Source organism: Odocoileus virginianus, chromosome 17, assembly GCF_023699985.2.
Source record: "Odocoileus virginianus isolate 20LAN1187 ecotype Illinois chromosome 17, Ovbor_1.2, whole genome shotgun sequence".
Taxonomy (NCBI): Eukaryota; Metazoa; Chordata; class Mammalia; order Artiodactyla; family Cervidae; genus Odocoileus; species Odocoileus virginianus.
Genome location: NC_069690.1, coordinates 24,641,644 through 24,654,105, shown reverse-complemented (window position 1 = coordinate 24,654,105; position 12,462 = coordinate 24,641,644). Strand labels below are relative to the sequence as shown.

The 12,462-nt window shown below is 44.1% G+C and overlaps 1 long non-coding RNA gene across 9 annotated transcripts in view; it reads left to right on the top strand.

Annotated features, from left to right (window-relative positions):
- Positions 1 to 12,462, top strand: part of LOC110150148 (uncharacterized) — a 53,313-nt gene that overhangs the window by 22,216 nt on the left and 18,635 nt on the right. Inside the window, exon 6 of one of the 9 annotated variants that reach the window (XR_011492200.1) lies at positions 4,727 to 11,327. The exons of the other annotated variants lie outside the window; for them this stretch is intronic. This is a non-coding gene — a long non-coding RNA (uncharacterized lncRNA). Of the gene's footprint in view, positions 1 to 4,726; positions 11,328 to 12,462 lie in introns of those variants that run through there. 9 annotated transcript variants of the gene reach the window in all.

Sequence of the window (12,462 nt, the reverse complement as noted above, 5' to 3'; positions counted from 1 at the left end):
TGGGAAGATCGCCTGGAGAAGGAAACAGCAACCCACTCTAATATTCTTGCCTGGAGAATCCCATGGACAGAGGAGCCTGGTGGGCTACAGTCTGTGGGGTCACAAAGCATTGGACACAACTTAGTGACTAAACGATAACAACATATTTGACTTACAACGTTGTGTCAGCCTCTGCTGTACAGTGATTCAGTTTTACCCATGTATACTTTTAAAAATATTCTTTTCCATTATGGTTTATCCCAGGAGATTTTTCCCTTTGCTATACTGTAGGACCCTGTTGCTTATCCGTTCTAAACATAATAGTTTGCATCTATTAATATTAATACCAACCTCAAACTGCATTATACCAGAATATGTGTCCAACTCTTTGCAATCCCATGGGCTGTAGCCTGTCAGGCTCTTCAGTCCATGGGATTCTTCAGACAAGAATATTGGAGTGGGTTCTCGTTCCCTTCTCCAGGGGATCTTCCCAACCCAGGGAAGTGAACCTGGATCTCTTGCATTGCAGGCAGATTCTCTACTGTCTGAGCTATGAGGGAAGCCTAGGAGGTATCTGATGTCAATATGTCTTGGGGAGATATGTGTGACTGAGGTTTGGGAAATCCTTCTGTAGGCAGAGTGGCTGTACCCTGATGGCATTTGTGACATGGATTCGTGTCTCCATAACAGTTTCCCCCCATCCTGGCCTCTTGCGGAAAGCTGACCCTCCTTGGCCCATGTCATAACTCACAGCCCAGCTCTGTAGTGGTCTCTATAGAAACCAGCATCTGCATCCCATCCCCCCTCCCCATCCCCCTGCTTCCTCCATTCTGTCTTGAATGGTGACTGGTCTGAGACTCTACTTAGCTTTGATGCCCATGCTTTTTGAGAAATGCTCCTGCTGGCTCAGATGCATAGCGAAAGACAGCTCTTTGGATCTGATCTTCCCTCGGATGCCACTTTTTAGGTTAGAAAATAAAGATGTCCCAGGCAGGTGGGAACCGTGACACCCTCGACAGAAGCATTGCTGCAGTTTTTCCTTTCAGCCCCCAAAGAGATTTTCCCAACTGATCTTGTTCACCATCTGTTGCCAAATGTTTTGCTTTGTTTGACTTTCCCTTTGTGCTCGGGAAAATGGACTGTGAAATTACAACCTCTCTTCCCCCTGTGATCTGAAGAAATTCTCTCTTTTGGCTTCTTTCCCACTTGGATTCTCCCTGGGGCTCGGTCCTGGGTGGGTACTTCTGGGGTCTTGGATCTGCTGTTGGTTCCTGGGCAGCCTGCATTGGTTCAGGTCTTGGATAATATTGTCCTGAGGAGAAAAGCCAATTACCCGAAGCTATGACTAATTAACTGCCACAGAGGGCTGAATTTCAGAAGAAAATACCTGACTCTCCCCAGGGCCTGTTTAATGAGATGACAGCTCCACAGGGTTGCCTTGGACAATTTCAAGGCCTGAAACAGATCTTACCACTCAACTCACACTGAATCTGGCCCCCAACATCACCTCTGCTTAACTTCCGGCTCGTACCCTGCCTGGTTTCATATGCTGTCAAAGCCATCCAATGAAGATGAGAAATAAGTTCGTCATGATTTTTTTTTTTTGTCAATATGAGTCCTTTCTTCATTTCTCTCTCTCTCTTACATGTGAAGTCCTGGTTTAGGCACCAGAAAATGCACAGGAGACTTTGAGGAGTCTCTATCAAGGAGAGGAAGTCAGGGAGGCAAAGTGGGCACAGTAGAATATGACTGACTGCTCTAGTAGTCATTGATTAACTCAACAACTGTTTACTGAGTGCTTGCTTATATGCGAAGTTGGGCTTTCCTGGTGGCTTAGATAGTAAAGAATCTGCCTGCAGTGCAGGAGACCTGGGTTCAACCCCTGGGGTGGGAAGATCCCCTGGAGAAGGGAATGGCTACCCACTCCAGTATTCTTGCCTGGAGAATTCCATGGACAGAAGAGCCTGACCTGCTACAGCTCATGGGGCTGCAAAGAGTCAGACATGCCTGAGTGACTAAGGCATATTTACCATGTGCGGGGCACTGTGGTTGCTGCTGTGGGAACAGCAATGAATGGGCCGTAAGTATGATCCCTGCCCTTTTAGAGCCTGGAGTTTTGTTGGGAATTCCAGACAACATTGAGTAAGAATGATGAGGTCTAAGGTAGATGCTTTGGGAGTGAGGTGAAAGAGTCCTAACCCAGTGTGGGGGTGAAGAGTACATCTCCAGGAGGGACTTGGATAGTAGGTAGAAATTATGCAGCTTGAAGAGCCAGAGGTGGATGTGTTGGTGTGTTTTGGGCAGAGGCAACGGGCCACGATGCTCAGAGATAAGAAAGTGTGGTGCATTTGGGAAGCTGTTGGAAGGTCAAATTGGAACCCAGAATTCAAGGAGGAGAGTGGAGAGAGGTGAGGCTGGGGAGAGAGGCAAGGAGAGCCTTGTATGCTCAGGGGTTTGACTCTTTCTAAGAGCAATGGGGAGCTACTTCAGGGTCCTGTATGAGAGTGATGTGTTCCAATATTCATCTTAGAACAGTCAACATGGTTGCATTGTGCAGGCTGGAAAAGAGAAGCAGGAACGATGGGCAGGTATTGCAGAAGACCTGGGACGAGATGTTGGTGACTGGACTTGAGAGGGACGGAGAGAAGGGAATGCATGGAGAAGAGGTCTTCAGTACCACTCCAAACCCAGGAATAACAGCATGGGAATACACTGAGTCTGAGTCCTGACTGGCTCTATACTTTTTTTGTTTTTTAATAGTCACATATCTCTGTGAAATCAGAATTTACTCTTCGTGGCAAGACCACCGTTACTGTTTATCAAACAATGAGTTATAACCAATGGAATGTGAGCAGAATTGACTTAAGCTATTTCCAGGCCTGGTTTAAATGTATCCCACATAACGCTACAGTGTATACCCAAAAGGGTGATTTTGTAAGATGGAAAGAGCCTGGATCCCTGAGGCCCCACTAGGAGGAGAGACCCAGGGGCAACTTTCTAGTTTGCTTTGGTTGTGACACGAACAAGAAACCAAACTGCATTTTGTTAAGTCACTGAGGTTTTTAAACAATTTTATTCAAGTATAGTTTTACAGTGTTTTGTTAGTTTCTGGTGTACAGCGAAGTGATTCAGATATATATATATATATATATATATATATATATACACACACACACATATATGTATATACAAGCATTCTTATGTGGATATATAACACATAATATATGTGTATATATATATGTATATATATATATGTGCATTTTCAGATTCCTTCCCATGTAGGTTATTATAAGACATTGTATATAGTTCCCTGTGCTATACAGGAGGACTTTGTTGTCTATCTATTTTATATATAATACTGTGTATCTGCTAACCTCAAACTCCTGATTTCTCTCTCCCCACTTCTTCCCCTTTGGTAACCATAAGTTTGTTTTCTATGTTTGTGAGTCTGTTTCTGTTTCATAAATAAGTTCATTTGTATCATTTTTTAGATTCCTCATATAAATGATATCATATATTTCTCTTTTTCTGTTTGACTTATTTCACTTAGTATGATTATGTCTAGGCCCATTCATATTACTGCAAAGGGCATTATTTCATTCTTTTTTATGACTAATATTTAATTATGTATATATCCATACATATATATGTACCATGTCTTCTTTATGCATTCATCTGTCAGACATTTAGGTTGCTTCCAGATCTTGGCTATTGTAAACAGTGTTGCTATGAACACTGGGGTGCATGTATGTTTTTGAATTAGAGATTTCTGTGGATGCATGCTGAGGAATGGGTTTATGTATCATATGGTAGCTCTGTGTTTAGTTTTTTATGGAACCTCCATATTGTTCTCCATTGTGGCTTCACCAATTTACATTCCCGTCAACAGTGTAGGAGGGTTCCCTTTTCTCCACACCCTCTCCTGCATTTGCTGTTTGTAGACTTTTTGATGATGTCCGTTCTGACTGGTGTGAGGTGATACCTCATTGTAGTTTTGATTTGCATTTCTCTAATAATTAGTGATATTGAGCATCTTTTCATGAGGCCATCCAGATTTTGAAGTTGTTAATTACAGAAGCTGAAGTTAATCACTGGACCACAAACCAGCTGGCCCATAGTTTCCCTATCCCTTCTATGACACTTCAGTATTTCCCAACTCTCTTCATCCAGGAAAGAGGGAAGGGTCACATTTCAGACACAGATGGAACAGGAAGTGTTGGGTGTCAGTGAGGTGGGGAACGAAGTAAAAGCAGTCAGACGGATACAGCAATGTGAGGCCCTAACAACCAAGCATCCTACAGACCTGGGAAATCATGCGGTAATAGTGATGAAGATAATAAACTGAAATACCGTAGTGTCAAGGACTGTGCTAATGTTTCTTTTAAAGAATTATTTATTTATTTATTGAATTTGTTTATTTATTTTTGCCTGTAATGGGTCTTTATTAGTACACTTGGATGTTCTCTAGTTGCCCCGAACAGGGGCTGCTCTTTGCTGCAGTGCATGGGCTTCTCACTGCAGTGGATTCTCTTATAGCGGAGCATGGGCTTTAGGGCCTGGGTTTTCAGTAGTTGTGGCACGTGGGCTTAGTTGCCCCGCAGCATGTGGGATCTTCCTGGACCAGGGATCTAACCAGTGTCTCCTGCACTGGCAGGCTGATTTTCAACCATGAGGCCACCAGGGAAGCCCCTGTGCTAATATTTCATTAAATCCACTAGATAGATGTTATTATGATTTTTTTTTTCAGATGAGAAAACTGAGGCCTAGAGACGTTGAGTAACTTTCCCAAAGCCACACAGGATTTGAGGCCAGCCATCCTGACTCAGGAGTCTGTACTCTTAGTCACAACACAAAGACACAACCACAGTGGGCCGGAGATGAGGTCACGCATGCATGCATGACAGAGACAGAGAGAGTTTCGACTGACCTTGTCGCCAGCGTGAATACCATTCCGTTTTCCGAAAAGAGATGGCCTGATTGCAGCGGTGACAAGAACAGAGTGTTACTTTTAACAGAGACTCACTTTAATGAAATTCTCAGCTGGCTCAGGACATTTTGTTTCTCTCTAGATAACTCCCTGATACTATCATTTTTTTGCATACCCTGTTTATTTCACCTGCTCTGTCTCTCCCTGGCCCATAAAGGTTTGTTTGATGTTCCTTAGTTACAAATGCTCTTTTCCTGAATAACAAATAGGATGCACACTTCAGAGGAATTTATGATTCCCTTCTTGTTCTTCTAGTTTCCAAATGGGATACTTCCCTAGAAGGGGTTTCTTTCCGTCAAGGCCTGAAATTTCTTAGCAAATGGGTTGTCAGCTGAGAATGTGGGCTTGATTTTTCAGGTCCTGGGCTTGGTACCCTGCATGGTACCCTGTGTTCTAACCTTGGAGGTCACATAATGTTACGTCTATCATGCTCCATCGGCTGAGGCAGTCCCAAATGTCTACTTGGACCAAGAGGAGGGAATGTTGATCCCATCCCTCGGTGGAGAAGAGGCAAGATTCTAGAAGAGGATGTGGGGCAGCAGACATCATTTGAGCCAACTTTGGGAAATACAGCATACATACCATTTTATATGTGAATCCCTTCTTTGTAGCCTAACACATGTCTACATGGCCTCCACACATCTGATGGGGAGTTTACTGCCCTGAACTGGTTAGGGTTCTTTGACTTTAAGCCACAGAAGCCAATTCTGAATAACTTAAGTTACAGAAGATTTACTGGCACGAGGTCATGGTTATTCTTGGCGTAAGAAAAGGACCATTGCATCCTCAGAGGCAGAAGAATGGGGATGTCTTGCCTAGGCTCTGCCTGGGGCACAAATGGATCCCAGCTTATGTCTGAGTCTTTTACTTACTCTGTTTAGAATTGAAGTGATAGGGAGGAAGATCTGAATGACCTTGCTTGTGCCATGGACGCAACCCCTGACTATTTGCTAAACTCTGAGCAAGTTACTTAGTGGCTTCCAGCCTCAGTTTCCTCATTTGAAAAGTGCGGACGCTAGTAGTAGCTATTTCCTAGGACATGTGAAATAAAATAAGACGATGCTTACAAAGTGCTAGGGCATGATAAATCTTCAATGTGAGCTAACAACCACTACTGTTATTAATGCAACAGCTACTATTATTTTGGTTGGCTTGCACAGGGTCAGGCACAGAGTCAATGCTCAGTAAATAGTACTGAATGAATGAAGAATGAATGAACAAAGAAATGAATGACTTCTGCTGTAATACATGGCAATAAAGTTTTTTGAAGCTATCTTTGAACACTTTTTACAACTAGATCAGAACAAGGAGAATCAACCGACAGCAGTTCCAGTGCACTTAAACATTGGATCCACCCTCCTTGTCACCGATTTCTACCTCTCCAGTCCTCATTCTGAAAAGTAATCTCGGGATTGCTCCTTACCCAAGTCCTTCATAGATGCTGCAAACAGTAAACAAAGAAACTCCATCCCGAGGAGGTGAATAATATGCCAGCGGGATTTCATTCCACATCAATTCTTGTGTCATATTTGATTAATTTTATATCTAGCTTCATTACGTCTCATCCCTCATTTCAAAGGCGTCCTTCAGATGGGACACTCCGGGAGGCAGAGAGGGGAGACTAAGCAGGGGGCAAACCAATGCAGAGAATTCACAAGTACCCAAAAAGAGGAGTGATGGAGAAATTTAACACTCTCAGAGCCTCCCGGGTGCTCACGGAATGAGCTCATTGCTGGCGCAGCGGCCTCTCCCAGGCTCGAGTCAGGGTGCCCCAGCCACTGCCAGAGAGATGGCCACTTTACACGCTATTAATCAGCAGAGTGGCCGGGAAATGCTGACCCACTTAGCTGTGATAGTCAAGCAGGTGACCGCTCCTAGAGCTGACAGAATCTGGCCTGGGGGCATTTGTCTCCGGGTGGGCTGTCTGGGGCTCTGTGATCTCTACTTGGGTGACTGTGCAGCCCAAGGTAACAAATCCAGCTCCTTGGGCAAGAACTTGCTTAAATGGGTCAGGGTAAGATTTAACTCTTTTGATACATCTGAGTTCTGGGTCCTTCTTTTCAAGAGGGCCAATGACATCCTCCTTCCCATCTCCTTCCTGTGTGTCACCTCTTCTTATAACTCTGAGGAATCATCTAGCATTTTTTTAAGTCAATTCAACAACTATGTATCAAGTCCTGTGGCAGACAACGCAGGTATTGGTGTCAGGTCTGTCCCATTGGTTCACCTCTAATTTCAGCTGGAACTGTCTGGATGTGTGGCCAGAGCTGTGACTATGGATGGAGGCTGAGCTTGGATCTTGGCCCCAGACTGCCCTGGTCATGGACATAGACTGAGTTCTCATCCTGGTCACGGGCTGAGCTCTGATCACAAGAGAACATGGTGAGAGGATTGAGGATGGCTCGGCTCAGGCCACCCCCACTTCTATAGTGTCAGGTGGGATCGTTGCCCTCTCAGTGGGATACGAGGAGAGGAAGAATCAGGGTACAGGCCTCCTGCTCACAGCCAAAGATGGTGACAATTACGGCAGCTTGCATTTTCAAGTTTCTACCTCAGAAAAAGCCACGGCAGTTTCAGGCAGAGCCTAATGAGGTTTTCAGAACTGTGTCTTGTTCCCTTTAGCTTATAGAGGTTATTGTGTTTTGCAGGAAAATTAACTGGCAATTAAATTTCTGAAAAAGTGTTTGAAACTCCTACAAGCTGTGCCCCATTGTTTTGCAAGATTGGGTACACAATGTAATAATTCCATCTGCAAATTAATTTTCTCTCACTCACAGTTTCTGATGTAACGGCAGTGTCATTCATTTAGTTACTCATTCATCCTTTTATTCCGTGCACATTTACTATGTACCTCATATGAACCAGGCAGTCTGGGGGAAGACAGAGGTGGGTCAGACACAGTCTCTGTCCCCGAGGCAGCTCTCTGTCTGGAAGGAAGGTAGAATTTTCTCAGAAATAAAGGTCACAGGAAGCAGAATGTGAGCATTCGTTTCAAAAGAGATAGTGCTTTGGACTTTCAGATGGGGGAAGGGCAACTTCTGACTTTGTTTCTGGGGACAAAGAATAGAAAGAAAGCTGTTGATGGAAACTAATATTTTTTTTCTCTTTTTAAAGAATTGACGTATAGTTGATCTACAACATTATATAAGTTACAGTGTAGTGACTCACAATTTTTAAAGGTTATACTCCATTTATGAGGCTTCCCTGGTGGCTCAGATGGAAGAAACTGCCTGCAGTGTGGGAGACCTGGCTTTGATCTCTGGGTCGGGAAGATCCCCTAGAGAAGGGAATGGCTACCCACTCTAGTATTCTTACCTGGAGAATTCCATGGACAGAGGAGCCTGGTGGGTTACAGTCCATGGGAACCCTAGAAGTCAGACACGACTGAGTGACTAACATTTTCACTCCATTTATAGTTATAAAATATTGGTTATATTCCCCATGTTTTGCAATATACCCTTGTAGCTTATTTTATACATAATAGTTTGCACTTCTTAATTCTCTATCCCTATATTTCCCCTCCCCTCTCCCTCTCCCCACTGGTAACTACGAGTTTTTTCTCTATATCTGTGAGTCTGCTTCCTTTTTGTTCTATTCACTAGTTTGTTGTATTTTTTAGATTCCACACATAAGTAACATCATACAGTGTTTATCTTTCTCTGTCTGACTCATTTTATTTAGCTTAATATGTTCCAAGTCTATCCACGTTACTGCAGATTTCATTCTTTTTAACGTCTGAGTAGTATTCCACTCTGTGTGTGTGTGTGTGTGTGTGTGTGTGTGTGTGTACACATACCACACCTTTATCCATTCATCTGTGGATGGACGCTTGGGTTGCTTCCATATCTTGGCAATTGTGAATAGTACTGCAATGAACATTTGAGTGCATGTTATCTTTTCGAATTTGCGTTTTGTTTTTTTTTTGGGTATATAGCCAGGGTGGAATTGCTGGTTCACGTGGTAGTAGCTAACAGTTATTGAACACATGCTGTATGTAAGACCCTGTGGTGGGTATTTTGGCATCTGGGATCTCACTCAATCCTTCAAACAGTCCTGTGAGGTAAGGTTATAACCACCATTTACAGGTGGGGAAACTAAGGCTCAGATTGGTTAGATGATTTTCTTGGGACCATGTAGCTAGCAAATGTCAGAGTCTATACTGGAACTCAGAACTGTCTGATTAAAATGTTTCCCACTAAATATACTACTTCTTTAAGGATGATTTCTTTGCCACATGGGTAGCTTTCATGTTTTCTTTCAGCACAAATGAAGGAGCTGGAAAGGATCTAGTTGGCAGATATTCTAAGACTGAAAGGACATCTGAAGAAGGAAGCTGCTGAGATTGGAGGAGAGATGGCTAATCTATAATTTTTTGAGTGTCTGCTCAATTTCTACTTGGTGCTTTCCATACGTTTGTTCATTTAGTCCTTGCTTCTACTCTATGAATTGAAGTATTGAAAGTGAAAGTCGGTCAGTCATGTCTGACTCTTTGCCACCCCATGGACTATACAGGAGTGGGCAGCCTTTCCCTTCTCCAGGGGATCTTCCCAACCCAGGGATTGAACCCAGGTCTCCCACTTTGCAGGCGAATTCTTCACCAGCTGAACCATAAAGGAGGCCCAAGAATCTGGAGTGGGTAGCCTATCCCTTTTCTAGAGGATCTTCCTGACCCAGGAATCGAACCAGGGTCTCTGGCTTTGCAGGTGGATTCTTTACCAACTGAGCTATTAGTGAAGGACCACTCTATGAGTTAGGTATTATTATCTGCATTTTTAAAAAAAGAAAATGGAGCCTTAGAGATATAAAATGAGCCATCTAAGGTCACACAATTAATAGATGGTGGAGCCATGATTCAAGGTTGGGTCTGTCTGACTCTGAAACCTGACTCCTTTTCCTGGCTGCGCTGTGTCTTTGTTGCAGCACCCAGGCTCTGTTGTTGTGGCCTGTGAGCTCAGTAGCTGGGGTGTGTGGGCTTAGTTACCCTATGGCATGAGGGAGCTTAGTTCCCTGAATAGGGATTGAAACTGTGTCCCCTGCATTGGAAGGCAGATTCTTTTTTTTTTGTTTTAAACTTTTTATTTTTGTATTGGGGTATAGCTGACTAACAGTGTTGTGATAGCTTCAGGCGAACAGTGACGGGACTCAGCCGTACACATACGTGTATCCTATCTCCTCCAAACACCCTTCCCATCCAGCCTGTCACAGAACATTGAGCAGAGTTTCCTGTGCCCTACAGTAGGTCCTTGTTGGCTATCCATGTTAACCATAGCGTGTGTACATGTCCATCTCAAACTAACTATCCCTTCCCCCCATCTGAAGGCAGAGTCTTAACTGCTCAGCCACCTTGGAAACCCCTGAAATCTGACTTTTTTCATCGCACCATGCTGCCTCTTGTGTGATGTGGTGTACAGTCAGCCTTGGAGTGTGATGGGCTGTCACCAGGTACACCACAGAAGTTGTTCTTATGGTTCATTTCTTTGGTTAGGAATAAAGAAGAAGAGATGATGTTCCTGGCTCAAACTCTAATCCTGATTCTACAGCCCTGTCCCTAGTAGGCATCTCAGACCAAGCCAATTATCTTGTCTACCACTTCCTGCGAGGTGACCTATCCCATGCCAGCTACTAATGCCTAGACATAGATGATTTCTGTCCCACCTGGATTCTTCTTCTGAGCTACAGATCTGTTTATCTCCCGGACACCACCTTCTACATGACCTAAGCATGTCACAGGAATGCAAACTTGGAACACCCAAATGAAATCCCCTTCTCCTTTCATCCTCCATGTTCCCTGTATCAGTGAATGGCACATCTTGAGAATCTTCATTGTCAATTCTTTTTCTCACTCATCCTACAAAAAGCAGCTTGTATTGTTAGTTGTTGATTGGACTGAGTCTTATCATTCCTTCAGAGATCTCCTTTTCTCCAATCCCACTCCACTGCCTTGGTTCAGGCATCATCCCTTCTCCCCGATGGTCCTATTTCTGTTCATGATCCAAGCAGTCCATATACTGCAGCCAGAGTGATGGTGTGTGGGGGGACATGGGTTTTGAATTGCTTATGGCACACTTCTTAAACTCTCTGTGTCTCATTTTCCTTGTAAGTGAAATAAAGATAACAGGAACTACTTGGTAAGGTTGTTGTGTGAATTTACAGAATGGTATGTGGGAAGGATGTAGAAAAGGCTCTGACTGATAATAAACACCCAATGACATTAGCTAACATTCTTAGTAGGTAATACTAATGCTATTATTAGTAGGTAGATTTGATGATGCCTACTGTTGCTCACATCTTTTTGTTTGCTTTGATGGTTTCTCATTTCCTCCAGAATGAAGTTTAAGCTCCTTATTAAGCCTTTTTTTTTTTTTTTAATATCAGGACTCTGACTATCTGTCTGTGTCCTGGTATCTGGAATTCTCCCTGTGTGTGTGCTAAGTTGCTTCAGTCATGCTCAACTCTTTGTGACCCCATGAACTATAGTCCACCAGGCTCCTCTGTCCATGGGATTTTCCAGGTGAGAATACTGGAGTGGGTTGCATGCCCTCCTCCAGGGGATCTTCCTGACCCAGGGATCGAATCAGCATCTCTTACATCTCCTGCATTGGCAGGCGGACTCTTTTACCACTAATGCCGCCTGGGACGACCAAGGCCCTTCCATCTTTCCTCACTTTTAATTCCAGGTAGCTCAGATAGTGAGGAATCTGCCTGCAATATGGGAGACCCGGATTGGATCCCTGGGTTGGGACGATCCCCTGGAGGAGGAAACGGCAGTCCACTTCAGTATTCTTGCCTGGAGAATCCCATGGGCAGAGGAGCCTGGCAGGCTACAGTCCATGGCGTCGCAAAGACTCAGACATGACTGAGTGACTGAGAACACAGCAGCACACACGTATTGGTTGTTTCCAGGCTTCAGCACAGGCAGGGAAGCCAAGATCCCAGCAGATTTCCTGAGCTGGGAAGCTGGTCCTGAGAGACCGCGAGATGTGGAGAGGAGAGAGCTGCACAGAGAACTCTGGAGGTCTCCAGGGTCCCACTGACGTACTCAGTTGAGAACTGACCAGAGCCTGCATGTGGGGAAACTACTTGGCATCAGGGAAAGCACCATCCAAAGGGTCAGAAGTAACAGTGCCTAGTGCTCACATAGGGCTGAGAAGAACGCCTCTTGCCACCAGCCAGGTTAGAAACCGTGAGATTCACAAGGGGGTGAGTAGAACTCAAGGAAGGCTCCAGCCCCAGCAGGAGGGAAGAGTGAGCTCTGCTGTGGTCCTGCCTGACAAATCTGAGAAGCAAAACCTGAAAGGATTAAATGTTTGTTTGCAAATAACTTAGAGCACAGCTGCCTCCTAGAACAGAGCTCAAGAATATTTACAGGAATATACAAATACCCAGCACTCAACCAGGTAAAATTGACAAAATCGTGTATCCAGTAAAAAGTTATTGGGCACGAGAAGAATTAGGAAAATATGATTCATAATATTGGATGGCACTAGAGGTAAAGA